The sequence below is a fragment of the Pan paniscus genome, chromosome 1, assembly GCF_029289425.2.
Source record: "Pan paniscus chromosome 1, NHGRI_mPanPan1-v2.0_pri, whole genome shotgun sequence".
Taxonomy (NCBI): Eukaryota; Metazoa; Chordata; class Mammalia; order Primates; family Hominidae; genus Pan; species Pan paniscus.
Genome location: NC_073249.2, coordinates 162,814,327 through 162,828,526, shown reverse-complemented (window position 1 = coordinate 162,828,526; position 14,200 = coordinate 162,814,327). Strand labels below are relative to the sequence as shown.

At 40.3% G+C, this 14,200-nt stretch overlaps 1 protein-coding gene and 1 non-coding gene across 3 annotated transcripts in view; one reads left to right on the top strand and one right to left on the bottom strand.

Moving 5' to 3' along the window:
• ROR1 (receptor tyrosine kinase like orphan receptor 1) overlaps positions 1-14,200 on the top strand; it is a 408,712-nt gene that overhangs the window by 252,119 nt on the left and 142,393 nt on the right. The gene's annotated exons all lie outside the window — the stretch shown is intronic.
• On the bottom strand, positions 3,878-3,984 carry LOC112438288 (U6 spliceosomal RNA). The gene has a single exon (XR_003026744.1). It is a non-coding gene; the product is annotated as a U6 spliceosomal RNA (small nuclear RNA).

Here is a 14,200-nt window from a genome sequence, read left to right as displayed (position 1 = left end):
AAATTGAATCTATCAATCTTTGACTTTGGTGTCATGCTTAGAAAAGCCTTCCATTCTCCAAGATGATCAAAACAGTCACTTATATTTTCTTTAAGGTGTTATAAGTAATCACTTCCTTTTCAGTCTGAATCAAATTGAGCAATATTTCCACCCCTAGGAAGGGCAGCAGATTAGTCTGGTGCCAGAGACAACTTTTCTCCACAACCTAGACTCAGGGAATCTCCAAGTTGAATGACCTCTAGAAGTCGTATAATGTGAGCTCCTGGCTGATATGTGATTCCCGTCTTCCAGAAGCCTGATAAGTGGTGGTTCCTCGCTTCTGTACTACTGGTGGGAGTATAAACTAGTACAACCACTATGGAAAAAACAGCATGGAGATTCCTTAAAAAACTAAAAATAGAACTACCATTTGATCCAGCAATCCCATTACCCAGAGGAAAAGAAGTCATTATACAAAAAGGATACTTACACACACATGTTTATAGCAGCACAATTTGCTATTGCAAAAAATGTGGTATCAGTCCAAATGCCCATCAATCAATGAGTGGATAAAGAAATTATGAGATATATATATATGTATATATACACACACATATACACACACATATGTACATATATATATATACACACACATATACACATATATATATGATAGAATACTTCTCAGCCATAAAAAGGAATGAATTAATGACATTTGAAGCAACCTGGATGGAAATGGGGACTGTTATTCAAAGTGAAGTAACACAGGAATGGAAAACTAAACCTTGTATGTTCTCACTCATAAGTGGGAGCTAAGCTATGAGGATGCAAAGGCATAAGAATGATACAATGGACTCTGGAGACTTGGGGGAAAGGGTGGGAGGTGGGTGAGGGATAAAAGACTACTAATTGGGTTCAACGTTTACTGCTTAGGTGATGGGTGCACCAAAATATCCCAAATCACCACTAAAGCACTTACTCATGTAACCAAATACCACCTGTTCCCCCAAAAGGTATGGAAATAATTTTTTTAAGTGGCGTTTCCTTCTAGCTCAACACTTTCTTAAGTGACATTACACAAGAATAACCTATTCTTCTTTTTGAGAAACTCTAAAATTAGGTAGGCCTTTCTTATGTTGAGCCAACTTGTCTTCATTCTCACTCTTCTGTGTTTTATTCCCTCTTCTGCTCAGAAAGTGGCTGGGGGCTGTTCTCTGGACTTTGCAGTAGGATTGGCCTGAGTTTCTAATCTTATACTCGGTAGCTGTATGGCTTTGGGTAAATTACTTGATCACTTTGAGCTATAGTTTTATCATCTATAAAATGGGGGTTCAAAAATTATTATTATTACACATTCTAACTTTGAGACAGACAAAGCTAAATGCTGGAGCAAGTGGGCATCAATGCTATTTTATTTAGCAGTTATGTGTGGTCATTTTAGACTTGATTATGACTCAAGTTTTCCTTTAGTTCTATGCTTCTAAACTGTGTATGCTGTATTCAAAGCAGTATCTTGTAGCATAATTTATGCTTAATAAAGAAAGCCAAAATATATCGGTACTAGTCCATTTTCATGCTGCTATAAAGAACTGCCCTGGGCTGGGTAATTTATAAAGAAAGGAGGTTTAATTGACTCACGGTTCCACATGGCTGTGGAGGCCTCAGAAAATTTACAATCATGGCTGAAGGGGAAGCAGGCATGTCTTACATGGCGGCATGTGAGAGAGAGTGTGTGAACGGGAAACTGTCAAACACTTATAAAACCATCAGATCTCATGAGAACTCCTTCATTATCAGAAGAACAGCATGGGGAACCTCTCCCGTGATCCAATCACCTGCCACTGGGTCCCTCCCTCAACACATGGGGATTATGGGGATTACAATTCCAGATGACATTTGGGTGGGGACCCCAACCATATCAATATCTCTAGATAAAATTGTAAATACTTTGAAAAGAAGCAAGAAGGATCAAAATCAGTGTCATAATATATTAATACCAACAATCTGTTATGAAACTTATTGTTACATAGATGTGTCCTCATTAGTTCCAGTGCTGCTTTGAACTTTGGATAAAATGACAAATAGCCTTCCAGACCTTGTCTGTTTTTAGGTAGAGGACCTGGTATATGGACACCTAAACCTCATGAGGTTGATTTGAGAATTACAGGAGATCATGCAGAGCTCTGATAGTGCATTTTCATTATGATGTTATTGCCCACAGAATCTCTTCTTTCTCTGACTAAAGTTTCCATTCATTTCATTATCCCCTTCCTAGCTCGTTTTCCAGATCCTTCCCTCATAAAAGGTGGGCTCCTGGAGTGAGCACAGAATACTTTGTGCTGCCACTTCATTTTGCACTTTTTTTCTGCTAATTCATTTTATGCTTTTATTTCTCAACCTAAATTATCTGCTGCTCCGTAACATCAACTTATTAACTTATTGTTGACTTTTAATCAATGGCAATTAACTAAATCTCCTGTGAGTTTCTTGCAGTTTTTACCATTCACTTGCATCTCCCTTTTCTCATACTCATTGTTTAATTCTCATCTCATTGTATAATCGGTGTTTTGTGTCCCAGCACTCACTAGAAGCTATTCCTATTATATTTCAACATGTTAGATTTGTCATATTATTTGATGCTATCATTTTGCATGCTCATAACATCCCAACTTTGTGTATGATATTAATTTCGTTCTTTTTCTTTTTTTTTTTTGAAAGAGTCTCACTCTGTTGCCAGGCTGGAGTGCAGTGGCTTGATCTCAGCTCACTGCAATCTCTGCCTCCCAGGTTCAAGTGATTCTCCTGCCTCAGCCTCCTTAGTATGTGGGATGACAGGCACCTGCCACCACATCCAGCTAATTTTTGTATTTTTAGTAGAGATGGGGTTTCACCATGTTGGCCAGGATGGTCTTGATCTCCTGACCTCATGATCTTCCTGCCTCGGCCTCCCAAAATGCTGGGATTACAGGTGTGAGCCACTGCACCTGGCCTTAATTTAGTTCTTATCTAAGACGTTGATATGGCTGTTGGCAGGAAAACGATGTAGACAGAGCCTCTATCATGATTATACCTTGTCTTGTTGCCAGTGTGGAGAACTGCCTCTCTTCTCTTACAAATGCATATAGTTTAGATTTTTTTAAAAAATTATTTTCACTGATTTCAGCATCTTCCTGTTTCTCTGAACTTTAAAGTCAGCATTCCCATTTTGTCACATTAATTCACTCAACAAGCATTTGATGAGCTATGTGCCAGTTACTGTGGTAGGTGCATAAATAAGTAATATGCATCTGTCCTCAAGATGCTCACAGTCTAGTGGAAGAAACAGATCAAATGAATTGGGCACATAATAGGTTTGGGGAAGTTTGGGTAAGACTTTGTGGAGATGACATTTGAGTTGGGTATTACAGGATGCATGGGCGTTTGCTAAATAGGAAGCAGATCAAGGACACATCTGGCCATGACCCACATCTCCTCTCTTTAGCCCACATGAATGCCAATATTGCATGCATATTTTCTCTCACAGTTGCTGCTGTTTTTCTGAAAGCAGTGTTTTCTCATTCACAATTAGATTTTTGTTCTTGGCATTCTAGAAGATGCAATTGCCATCCAGAAATGCTAAGAAGAAAAAATATGCACCATTCTAAGAGGACTTAAAAAAATTTTTTTAGATACATAGTAGGTGTATATATTTATGGAGTTTTTGAGATATTTTGGTACAGGTGTGCAATGCATAATAATCATATCATGGAAAATTGGTTATCTATTCCCTTAAGCATTTATCCTTTGTGTTACAAATAATCCAGTTATACTCTTTTAGTTATTTAAAATGTACAGTTCAATTATTATTGACTATAATACCCCTGTTGTGCTATCAATACTAAGTCTTATTCATTGTTTTAAAAATATGGAACACTTCATGAATTCGCCTGTCATCTTTGCCCAGGGGCCATGCTAATCTTCTCTTTATTGTTCTGATTTTAGTATATGTGCTGCCAAAACAAGCCCTAGAGGAATTTTTAAGGTGTATTCAGATCATTGAACATCCTATATCACTCTTATGTCTTGTTTCAGTACTAGTTTTATGATCATTAATTATCATATATTTATATTAATAAAAATAATATTTGTTAACATTTATAGAGTACCTTCCACATGCTGGGTGGAAGGTACTTAACCTGCCATCCTTCTATGAATAGTACCTGTGAATCATACCTGTGAATGGTACCTTGCATATATTATCTCCTTCTACCATTAACAAAGAAGAAATCTGAGCTCAGAGAGGTTGAGTAACCTCAGGTCATGTAACTAATCAAGCAGCAAAACAGATTTGAACATTGGTTTCTCTGTCTCCTAAGCCTGACCATTTACATTTTCTTATTCTACCCCATTGGTCAATATACCCTCTGACTCTCTTCCTTGGTCTTTACCCATTGATTCTCCTCTGTAATTGCCCTTCATATTAGTCTGCTAGTGCTGCCATAACAAAGTACCACATGCTGTGTGACTTAAACAACAGAAATGTATTGTATTACAGTTCTGGAGGCTGGAAAGTCCAAGATCAAGGTCCAGCAGGAATCAGTTTCTGGTAAGGGCTCTCTTTCTGCCTTACAGATGGCCACTGGCTTCTTGCTCTGCCCTTACATGGCAGAGAGAGACAGACTGACAGAGAGAGAGGTCTCTTATATTTTTATGAGGCCACCAATCTTATCAGATTAAGGCCCCACCCTGATTACCTCATTAAACGTCATCTCCTAAAAGCCCTGTCTCCAAATACAGTCACATCGGGGTTAGGGCTTCAACCCTAACTCCAATATAAATTTTGGAGGAACACAGTTCAGTCCATTGTACCTTTCTTAAAACATCGCATATATTTTCATTTCTCCATGGTTTTGCTTATGCTGTTTTCCCAGCATAAGCTTTCTGTCTTTTAAAATCTTTCCAATTATTCATTACCCAACTCAAATGTCATTTCCCATGAAGCCTTCTCTGGTTTTCCAGTCAAATTTAGTTGCCCTTTCACCTACTCAATAATGATTTTTTGACTGTATTTTGATTGAGCCCCTATTTTACCCAAACTACATTATATATTTAAGCTCCTTGAAGTTAGGGACTCTGCCTTAATATGCTCCCGGTTTGCTCCCAATTTTATTGGTACTCCATAACATTTATGACTTGAGTTTTTCATTAGCTCTAAAGAATGATGGAGGCAATTGGGTGGGTGTCGGCTAGATAAGAGAAATGCTTGTGCCCATCTCCAAGTGTTGGAAGTGATGCCTTACAGAAGACAGAAAAAATGTTGCTTGAGGGGTTTAGACTGAGACCACCAGGTAAAAGTTACAAAGAAGCACATTTCTGCCCAGTTTATGGAAGAACTTTTTAATAAATAACAAAAAGGTGAAGGAAACTAACACTCATTGATAATCAGTTGCTAAACTGCTGCTTTACAATTTCTACTTCCACATGGTCTTATAAAATAGTTCCCATCTTTTATAGATGAGAAAACCACATTTCCAAAAAGTGTAAAGATCTGATATAAGATCATGTAGCCTACCTCTGTCACTCATTCCTTCATGGAGAAGTAATCTCCCTTTCTCTAGAGGAAATGAAGCCATCTGCATGACCAGTTTTCAGGAATGCTATATCGAGAATGCTCTGGGGGTGTTGGTATAACTAATATTTTAGTTTTCTTTCATCTCTAAAGTCTTCTGACTCAGGAATTCTCTATCCCTGACATAGATTTAATGGAAATAGACCTATAAAACCTAACTTCTCCCATCCCTTTGTGGGTAATATATATTAGAAAACTTATATTAAGATTATTACAAATTATCTTTACATTGTTTCATGTATGTTGGTCCAGTGAATTAGGGGTGTGTGTGTGTATGTATGTGTGTGTACGTATGTATGTGTGTTTTGAGACAGGATCTCACTCTTCGCCCAGGCTGGAGTGCAGTGACATGATCACAGCTCACTGCAGCCTCAATTTCCTGGCCTCAATCGATCTTCCCACTTCAGCCTCCTGAGTAGCTGGGATTCCAGGCACACACCACCATGCCTGCCTAATTTTTGTAGAGACGGAGTTTTGCCATGTTTCCCAGGCTGGTCCTGAACTCTTGGAGCAACCCGCCCGCCTCTGCCTCCCAAAATGCTGGGATTATAGGCATGAGCCACCACGCCCAGCTTCTGTCAGTTAGTATTTATGAAGCTGTTTGGAGGACACAGCTTGGAAATATCCATACTAACAAAATTGACTTGGTTCTGACCAGTAGAGGCTATATTTTTCAACCAAAGGCTACATTGTCTGGGGAAGAAAATGGTAATATGCATGAGTTGTCCACGACTGTAGAAGTTAGATGGATGAGGTACTTAGCCTTGCTATCCTGAGTACATTCCATGCTGAAGGTGGGTCCCAGCAGCCTGAGCCCCCCAGGGTCAGCTTCTGGGGCAGGCAGCCAATGTTCTGATGTAGCTGCCATTTTTCTTGGATGATTCATGTGTGAAAATGTCTCCCCCAAAAGAATTTGGGTCATCTTCTTCTTTTTCCCAAAGCCAGGCTCTTATCAGACCAGAAGAGTCTCTTCATACAAATGGATCCCAGTTGGGAAGTTTATGAATGTTAAGGATAGTTGCTCATTCCAAATACATAACCCTTTTTGTCTGTGGCATCTTATATTTGACTATATTGCTTTTTCTACTCAACAGAATTGGATCTTAGAATCCTGGAGCTGGTGTATATGTGACTTCAGAGATAACTTAAAAATGATCACATATCTCTGTCTTCTAAATTCAGATGGTTTAACTCATTTCTTTTTTCTTGTGAAGGCATAGCCTTGAATTTGAACACAGCTTTTGCTTGTGTGTGTATGTGTTTGTGTGTGCGTGCGCATGCACTATAACATTTTGGCATGTGCTATGAAACTCTTTTTTTTTTTCTGGTCAGAAGAAAGATGACAACACTGAATTGACTGCCAGTAACATCCAAAACCAGTTCAATATTACCCCCTGGTTTCTTTTCCTAGGAAAAATATCACAGGTATCTTCCTCCTCTTCCATTTTCATTATACAAAATATGGCCCGGCGCGGTGGCTCATGCCTGTAATCCCAGCACTTTGGGAGGCTGAGGCGGGCAGATCATGAGGTCAGGAGATCGAGACCATCCTGGCTACCACAGTGAAACCCCGTCTCTACTAAAAATAAAAAAATTAGCCGGGCATGGTGGTGAGTGCCTGTAGTCCCAGCTACTCAGGAGGCTGAGGCAGGAGAATGGTGTGAACCCGGGAGGAGGAGCTTGCAGTGAGCCGAGATTGTGCCACTGCAGTCCAGCCCAGTTGGCAAAGTGAGACTCCGTCTCAAAAAAAAAAAAAAAAAAAAAAAAGCAAAAAGCAAAATATGTTGTTCCTGCATGGAAATGGGGGAGGAAGAGAATTATATTTTGCAGTGTCTTGCAAGGAATAAATACCATCAAAACACTTGAATATGAAGTTGACACTACTTTGGAATAATGTAGCCCATTGTGCCTGAAGCTTAACAGACATGACCCAAAGAAAAGAATGGTTCACACAATATCAAGAGTACTTTGTGGCAGAGGTGGGACCAGACTCCATCCCCTGGTCCTCACTGCACAGCCTTATAACATCATAGCTTCTCAGAAGTATCCTAAGATTGCAATGGAGACCAGACCAAGCAGTCGGCCCCATCAGAGCTTGGAGGATGCTATCAGGGAAGTGTATGTTTGTTTCTTCTTAATCACAGTCCTATTGTAAGCCTCAAGGATTTAGGACCCACAAAAGGACATTCTCAATTTCCACTGCTTTTTGTACTCAACTTTTAAAGTCAAAGATGGAAAAGGTAAGAAAATAAGAGACTTTTTTTAAAAAACAATATTCTGTATGACACCACTTATATGAGGTACCTAGAGTAGTGAAATTGATAGACAGAAAGTAAGATGGTGGTTGCCAGGGATAGGGAGGAAAAGAGAATGGGGAGTTAGTCTTCAGTGGGCATGAGGTTTCAGTTTGAGAAGATGAAAGAAGTTTTGGGATGGATGGTGGTGATGGTTGCAAAACAATATGATTGTACTTAATGCCACTGAGCTAAACACTTAAAAATAATTAAAATTGCACGTTTTGTCACGTATATTTTACCACAGTTTTCAGAAAGTGCAACATCCTTGGTATAATCTGGAATCTCCATACCCCTATGCACATGCATCCCCAGAAACAGGATATCGTATTCTAAAGAATGATAATAACAAATTTATGCTATTTTTAATTCACCTTAATTTTGTTGTTTTCAAAATAATTGCATATACGTGGTTGCATCTGACAGTCACCAAAACTGGGAGAAAAGCATAACTGATCTTTTATTTCACAGATGAGTAAACTGAGGCTCAGAGTTACACTGCTGACAAGTAACAGAGTGGTACTAGAACCCAGGACTTCTGACATGTATTCCTGGAGCCATGCATGATCCTGTGTAAAAGTTCTAAGTTGATACTTAACATATTTTACTTACTAATCTTAGAAAAGAGATTAATACATTTTAAAAGGATTTTCAAAAACTTGAAGTGGTTTAGAGGTTTTAAGCATGAAAATAAGTTAACTTAGTTACCTCATTGTCTAGACATCCTGATTAATGGAGGTTTTACTATATAGTAATAATAATGACAAACCCTTATATAGAACTTCACTGTGCACCAGGTACTGTTCTAAGTACCTTAAGAACACTAACTCATTTATCAAAATGTACTATTTGTATTTAAAATGTATAATGAAATTTATTGAGACTTGCATGTGCCACTTTCCTAAGTGCTTTATACACTTTATCTCATTGAATCCGTATAACAGTCTGAAGCAACAGGTAATACTAGAGCTTGGAGATGTGAAATAATTTGCTCAAGGATACATGAGAACAAGTGACACAGCCAGGACTCAAACCCAGGTCCACCCATCTCTTTACTGTGATTCAGATGGTGTCATGTGTGTCTTTCTATTCACTGTTATCTCTAAATGTTAGTTACGTCATTCAGGCAGCTGGAGCAGTGTCCAAGTAGGGATGCTGGTTGGCTCATAGTTTACTTCTTGAAGACTTCTAATTTTACCCTGAAATTCTGGCTGGAAATTTTATTCCATTGCTGAAAATGGAAGAAATACAGCTTTCATGTTCATGCACAATTTGCTTTTTCATTTTTTTTAATTATCCTGAGACTTACTGTAAATCACACTTTCCCATCAGTCCTGGGGGTTCTGATTATGTTCATGGGGTCTAGCTAAGAACAAGGGCAGTAAATTACTGCCACTTTGTTTGAAAATTTTTTTAGCCACAGTACATTAGCTGCTTTTGTTTGCTTTTCCACTGGTGGTGTGCCCATTTTTATTTCAGAATTTTTGTTTCTTGAATGTCTCATTTGTGAATAATGTAGCTTCCAAAATGGAATGATTGGAGAAAAAATATGAACGAGGGTGTCTTGTTTGGCACCTGTAAGATTTTTAAGCATTTATAGCAAACATGAATTATTGAGTCCCCCCTCTTTCTCTCTCATACTCTCTCTCACTCACTCATCTGCATTCTCTTTCCTTCCTATTCTCTCCATTCTACTCCATTTCCCAAAAAACAATTGCTAGATAGTGACCATTATGGTGGCTAATATCAGGTAACTACCAAGAAGTGCCTTCTTCTAGGCTTCTCTAAGTATTCTTGTTTATTTGAAAGATTGATAGATCAGAGGGTCAGGGGACGTGTTTTATTGTAAGTTTCTGTTCCAAATTTCCTGACATTTTCCATTAAAAATATATAAATAAATAAGCCTTTTAAAAGGAAGAAATGGAACTAATAAGAACCAGACCCTAAAGTGATGGTCAAAATGTCAAAAATAACTGCTTTTCCTTTATTCAGTATCATTAATCTCGAGGTAGATACCTACCTTTCCGTAGACTCTCCCTAATAGCTTGACCTGATTCTCTTGCTGGGCTATTCACAAATAGAGTGACTTCTAAAGTGACACCAAAATCCTCAGTAGCTCTCAGGAATTGGTGTGGGAGTTCAGTGGCAATATTTGCATATGTTTTTCAAATCACATCTTTTGGTAAAGTGATGAGAAAGGAGGCTGTGGCACACACTAGCAGTCCAGAGCACAAGGCCCCCTCATGAGTCTCCATCATCATAATGTTTGTGAGATCATCCTAAAGGTGCTAGAAAATAGTGATGCTTGTGTGCAACCTAGAAGAATTTGAAAATTAACTGATTTTCCTCAAGTTTGTCAGAGTTTCTAAAGTGGCTTTGGAAAGGGTTCCAGTGCACATGAAGAGGAAGCTTAAGTTAGACAATGTTTGTCCTTATCAATAATCCATACAAAAATTGTTTATTTCATTTTCTTGGACTTTATATGCGATACCTTTCAGGGAGGCTGCCTACCTCATAATAGCCCTCTGTTGTCTGATAGCTGCTTTCACGACCCATCATGAGGTGCCTTCAGCAGCCATGTTTGAATTTATAACCCTGTCCTTCTGGTGAGAGTTGATTGGACCAGGGAGAGGACACCTGGCCCAGGTTACGCCAGAGTCTCTTTCCCAGGAATTTGCAATTGGAACTCAGAGGTAGCCTGTTAGTGTTTGTCAGTTGCTGTTAGTGCCAGGAGATCAATCTGGGGGCCATAGAGTGTTGATCTTCTACTGTGTGCATAGAAAAGCCAAGAAAGCTGGTTTTCAAAGAGAGATTTAAGCAGATTCATAAAGAGAATTAGAGTCTGGGGGTGGAGGGAGATTCCTGATCTGGTTCCCGGCAGCTTTCCAGTTCTTGGTTCTCGTTCCTCCCGAAACCTGGCCAGACATCTTGCCAGAGTTTCACAAGAAACCCTTGCATCCTGTGTTAAATTCCCCATCCACCTCGTCTGCTTTTCCTCACCCTCTTACACTGGCTTGAGTTAGTTCCTGTTGCATGTAATCAAAGAGTCTTAACAAAGACAGATTGATACCTCTCTGGTGTGTATTTGATTATAGAGATGGCCAAGTAAACACATAGATGGATGTTCATACTTGCCCTTTGGTACCCTAGAAGGTTTGAGTTGGGAACAAACCTCAGAGATCTCCTAGCCTTATCCTCACATTAGACAGATATGGAAACTGAAGACTATAGACAGGTAAAATAAGTGATTTACCCAGGGTCACACAGCTAGGACTCGATCCCTAGCCTTCTGGTCCTCAGGCCAGCCAATGTTCTTTCTAGGCTGGCTCCCTAGTGCCATCCATCCATCCATCCACCCATCCATCCAGTAAATATAAACTGAGCAAGATTCTGCTACATGACAGGTACTGGGGTACATGTTTTTTGTCCTCAACAAACTCACAGTGTGGAAGGACCAAAGTTCTTTATGTTTATTTTTACTTCATTCCCTGGGGTTTCCCATCTGGAGGGCACTTTGCTAACTTTGCTAGCCCACGATCACAGCGAGTTCATCCAGGAATCTCCCAGAATATACTCCCATCATGTATTCTCTGTGCCTCTTGGGTCTATTCTTTCCTAATATTTGTGATAATCCATGTTCATATTGAATCTCCCCTGGGAGATCCTTGAAACCAGGGACTGTGTGTAAGTCATTGCTTTTACTTCTTAGCACAGAATCTGTCACAAGGTACTTCTCCAATAAATGTCTGCTTTTCTAGAGAGTTTACTTCACTCCTTAGAATCTCAAGTGAGAGCTGTGTATCAGTTAGCTCCTGCTAGGTAACAAACCACAACAAACATAGTAGCTTCCAGCAACAATCATGTATTGTTATTCTCTCTCCTGGTTCTGAGAGTTGACTGGGATCAGCTAGATGATTCTTGTGCAGAGTCTCTCATGTGGTTGCAGTCAGATGGTGGCTGGGTCTAGGGTCATCTTAAAGACTTTGTCATTCACATGTCTGGTGTCTCGACTGAGAGGACAAAAACAGCTGGAGTCTGGAACAGCTGGGGCTGTTTCACACACAAGTGTTGTTTGCACAAGAGATGTCCAAGAGCATCTCTTTATTCTCTCCAAGCACTCTCCATGTGGTGGCCTCAGGGTAACTGGTGACTGAAGGCTCCCAGAGGGATTGCCTCAAGTTTTTTTAAACCTGACTCTGAAGTCTCTCACACAGTGTCACTTCTGCAACATTCTGTTCTCAGAGGTCCTGCCACATGCAAGAAAGACACGATCACAGAGGTCCTGCCAGGTGCAAGGAAAGGGCACACAGACTCCACCTTCTCATAGAAGGAGCATCAAACAATTTGCAGATAGGTTTCTACATCTCTGCTTTATATGTCTTCCTGCATGAGAAATATGAAAAAATGAACACTTTTCAGGGAGCTTTCATTTCAGCTGTAAGCAATGATTTTCAGACAACTGATAGTTTCTGGCTTCACTGACAGCTACATCCATTGCAACTAGTTTGCTAGCCCGAGCTGCAGTTACTCACAGAATTTGCTAACTGTGGACTTTAGTGGCCTAGGAGTTAGCATGGGCAGGCAAGGTGGATCAGGGCCTTGTTTTATCATGCAATTCTTGTGTGCTGGGAACTGGCTAGGCTCTATGGTTAATAAGACCGTGATGAAAAGATGCCTTGGGGTTCCTCAATGTAGTCATATATGAGTGGTTCTGTTTTTAGTTGTCACCATGATGAGGGTGTGCAGTTGACATTTATTGAATAGGGGTTTAGGATGTTAAACACGCTACCATGTGCTAGCAATCCTGCTGGAGGAGGAACTTTCCTACCAAAAATGCTAATAATTTCTGACCTAATGTCAGAAACACAGTGAAGTGGGGAAGCTGTGAGAAGTGCACTGTGGAGTCCTCAGCAGATACGCATGGTACATGTCACCAAGGGTGGCATCTGGTTTGTGTGCCACACTCTCCCCAAAACAACTGCACAGCTTCTGCCCTTCCTCTCCCCTCTGCAGCCTTGCTCTCCATCAAGGCCCAATGCAAGCACCCCCTACTCTCTCACACCTTCCCTGATTTCTAGAGCTGGATAGGTTCACCCCTTCCTGAGCATAAAACAGCCCTTTCCTTACCTCTTTCCTTGTTCTGATTATTTTCATATGTTTCTTTTGTATCACTGTTTTGTGAGGCCAAGGAGAGATGGGACAGGTCCCCCCTCCATGTCCGCACAAGTGTTTAATAAGTATTTGCTTATTTATCTTCTGTTTCCCCTCTCCTGTCTACTCCTCGCCTCCCCTAAATGCCTGCACATTCCAGCAAGAGGACAGGAAGTCTGGGGTTTCTCCGCCTCTCCACTCCACACTGGGTCTTGCCCACTCTGCCTGATAAAAGTCAGGGAACCATCTGGCCTCTCTGCCACCACCTCAGTAACCTTGGCCAGCCTGTTTTGATCTCAGCCTCCCTTTCTCCACCCTATCTTGTGAACGCCTTCAACACTCAGCATCTTGACCACACACTTGGCTTTTGCTCTCACTCTGACTTGTACTTCCAAATTAGATCCCTAGAATAGCTCTGCTTTCCTTCCAGATCTTAAGGGGCTCCTGAAGGACAGAGGCCGCATCACCTCTTTTTAAAAAAATTCCACCAATTGCAAGGTGTTACCTCCTTTGGAAACCCTTCTCTGACACCTCTGGCCTGGAAAATGGGTTAAGTTTCCCCTTTCTAGGGTTCTTTACCACCCTGAACATACCCAGATCACACTTTATCATGATTATCTCTTTGCCTGCATGACTCTGTAGCCAGGATGAGTGATCTTTGAGTACAGGCTCTTAGGTTTTTGTTTATCTATTTATAATAGGTAGCAAAATAAAAATAGATCCGTTCATCTCTTCATCTAGCATTTTACACGTCTATCTTTAGCAAGCCTGTGATCAGTTTAAGGAGCCACAGCAAATGAAAAAGGCATGGTCCCATCCTCAAAGTTCACGGCCTTGTGTGTTGAATTGATTTTTGTCTCTTGCTACAAAGAAAATAGTACCTCCTTCAGTCTTCATCTCCAGATTTCTCAGTGCTTTTCTGTTTTCTTGAAAAGCAGTGGAGCAGATAATTTCTAATTGTTGAGGAATCTGGTTCAAAATTTCAAGGCAAAACCGCCCCATTCATGAGAGAACATTCAAGTGACAGGGCCTTCACCATTGCACTGCCCTGCTAACAGGAGACCTTGAGTTGTGGTCAAGTCAGCAGATTCTTTTAAATTTTGAAATACAGATCTTGCATAATGAATGGAGAAAGCGAGAAAGAATGGCTTGTGTGCCCTTTTGTGCT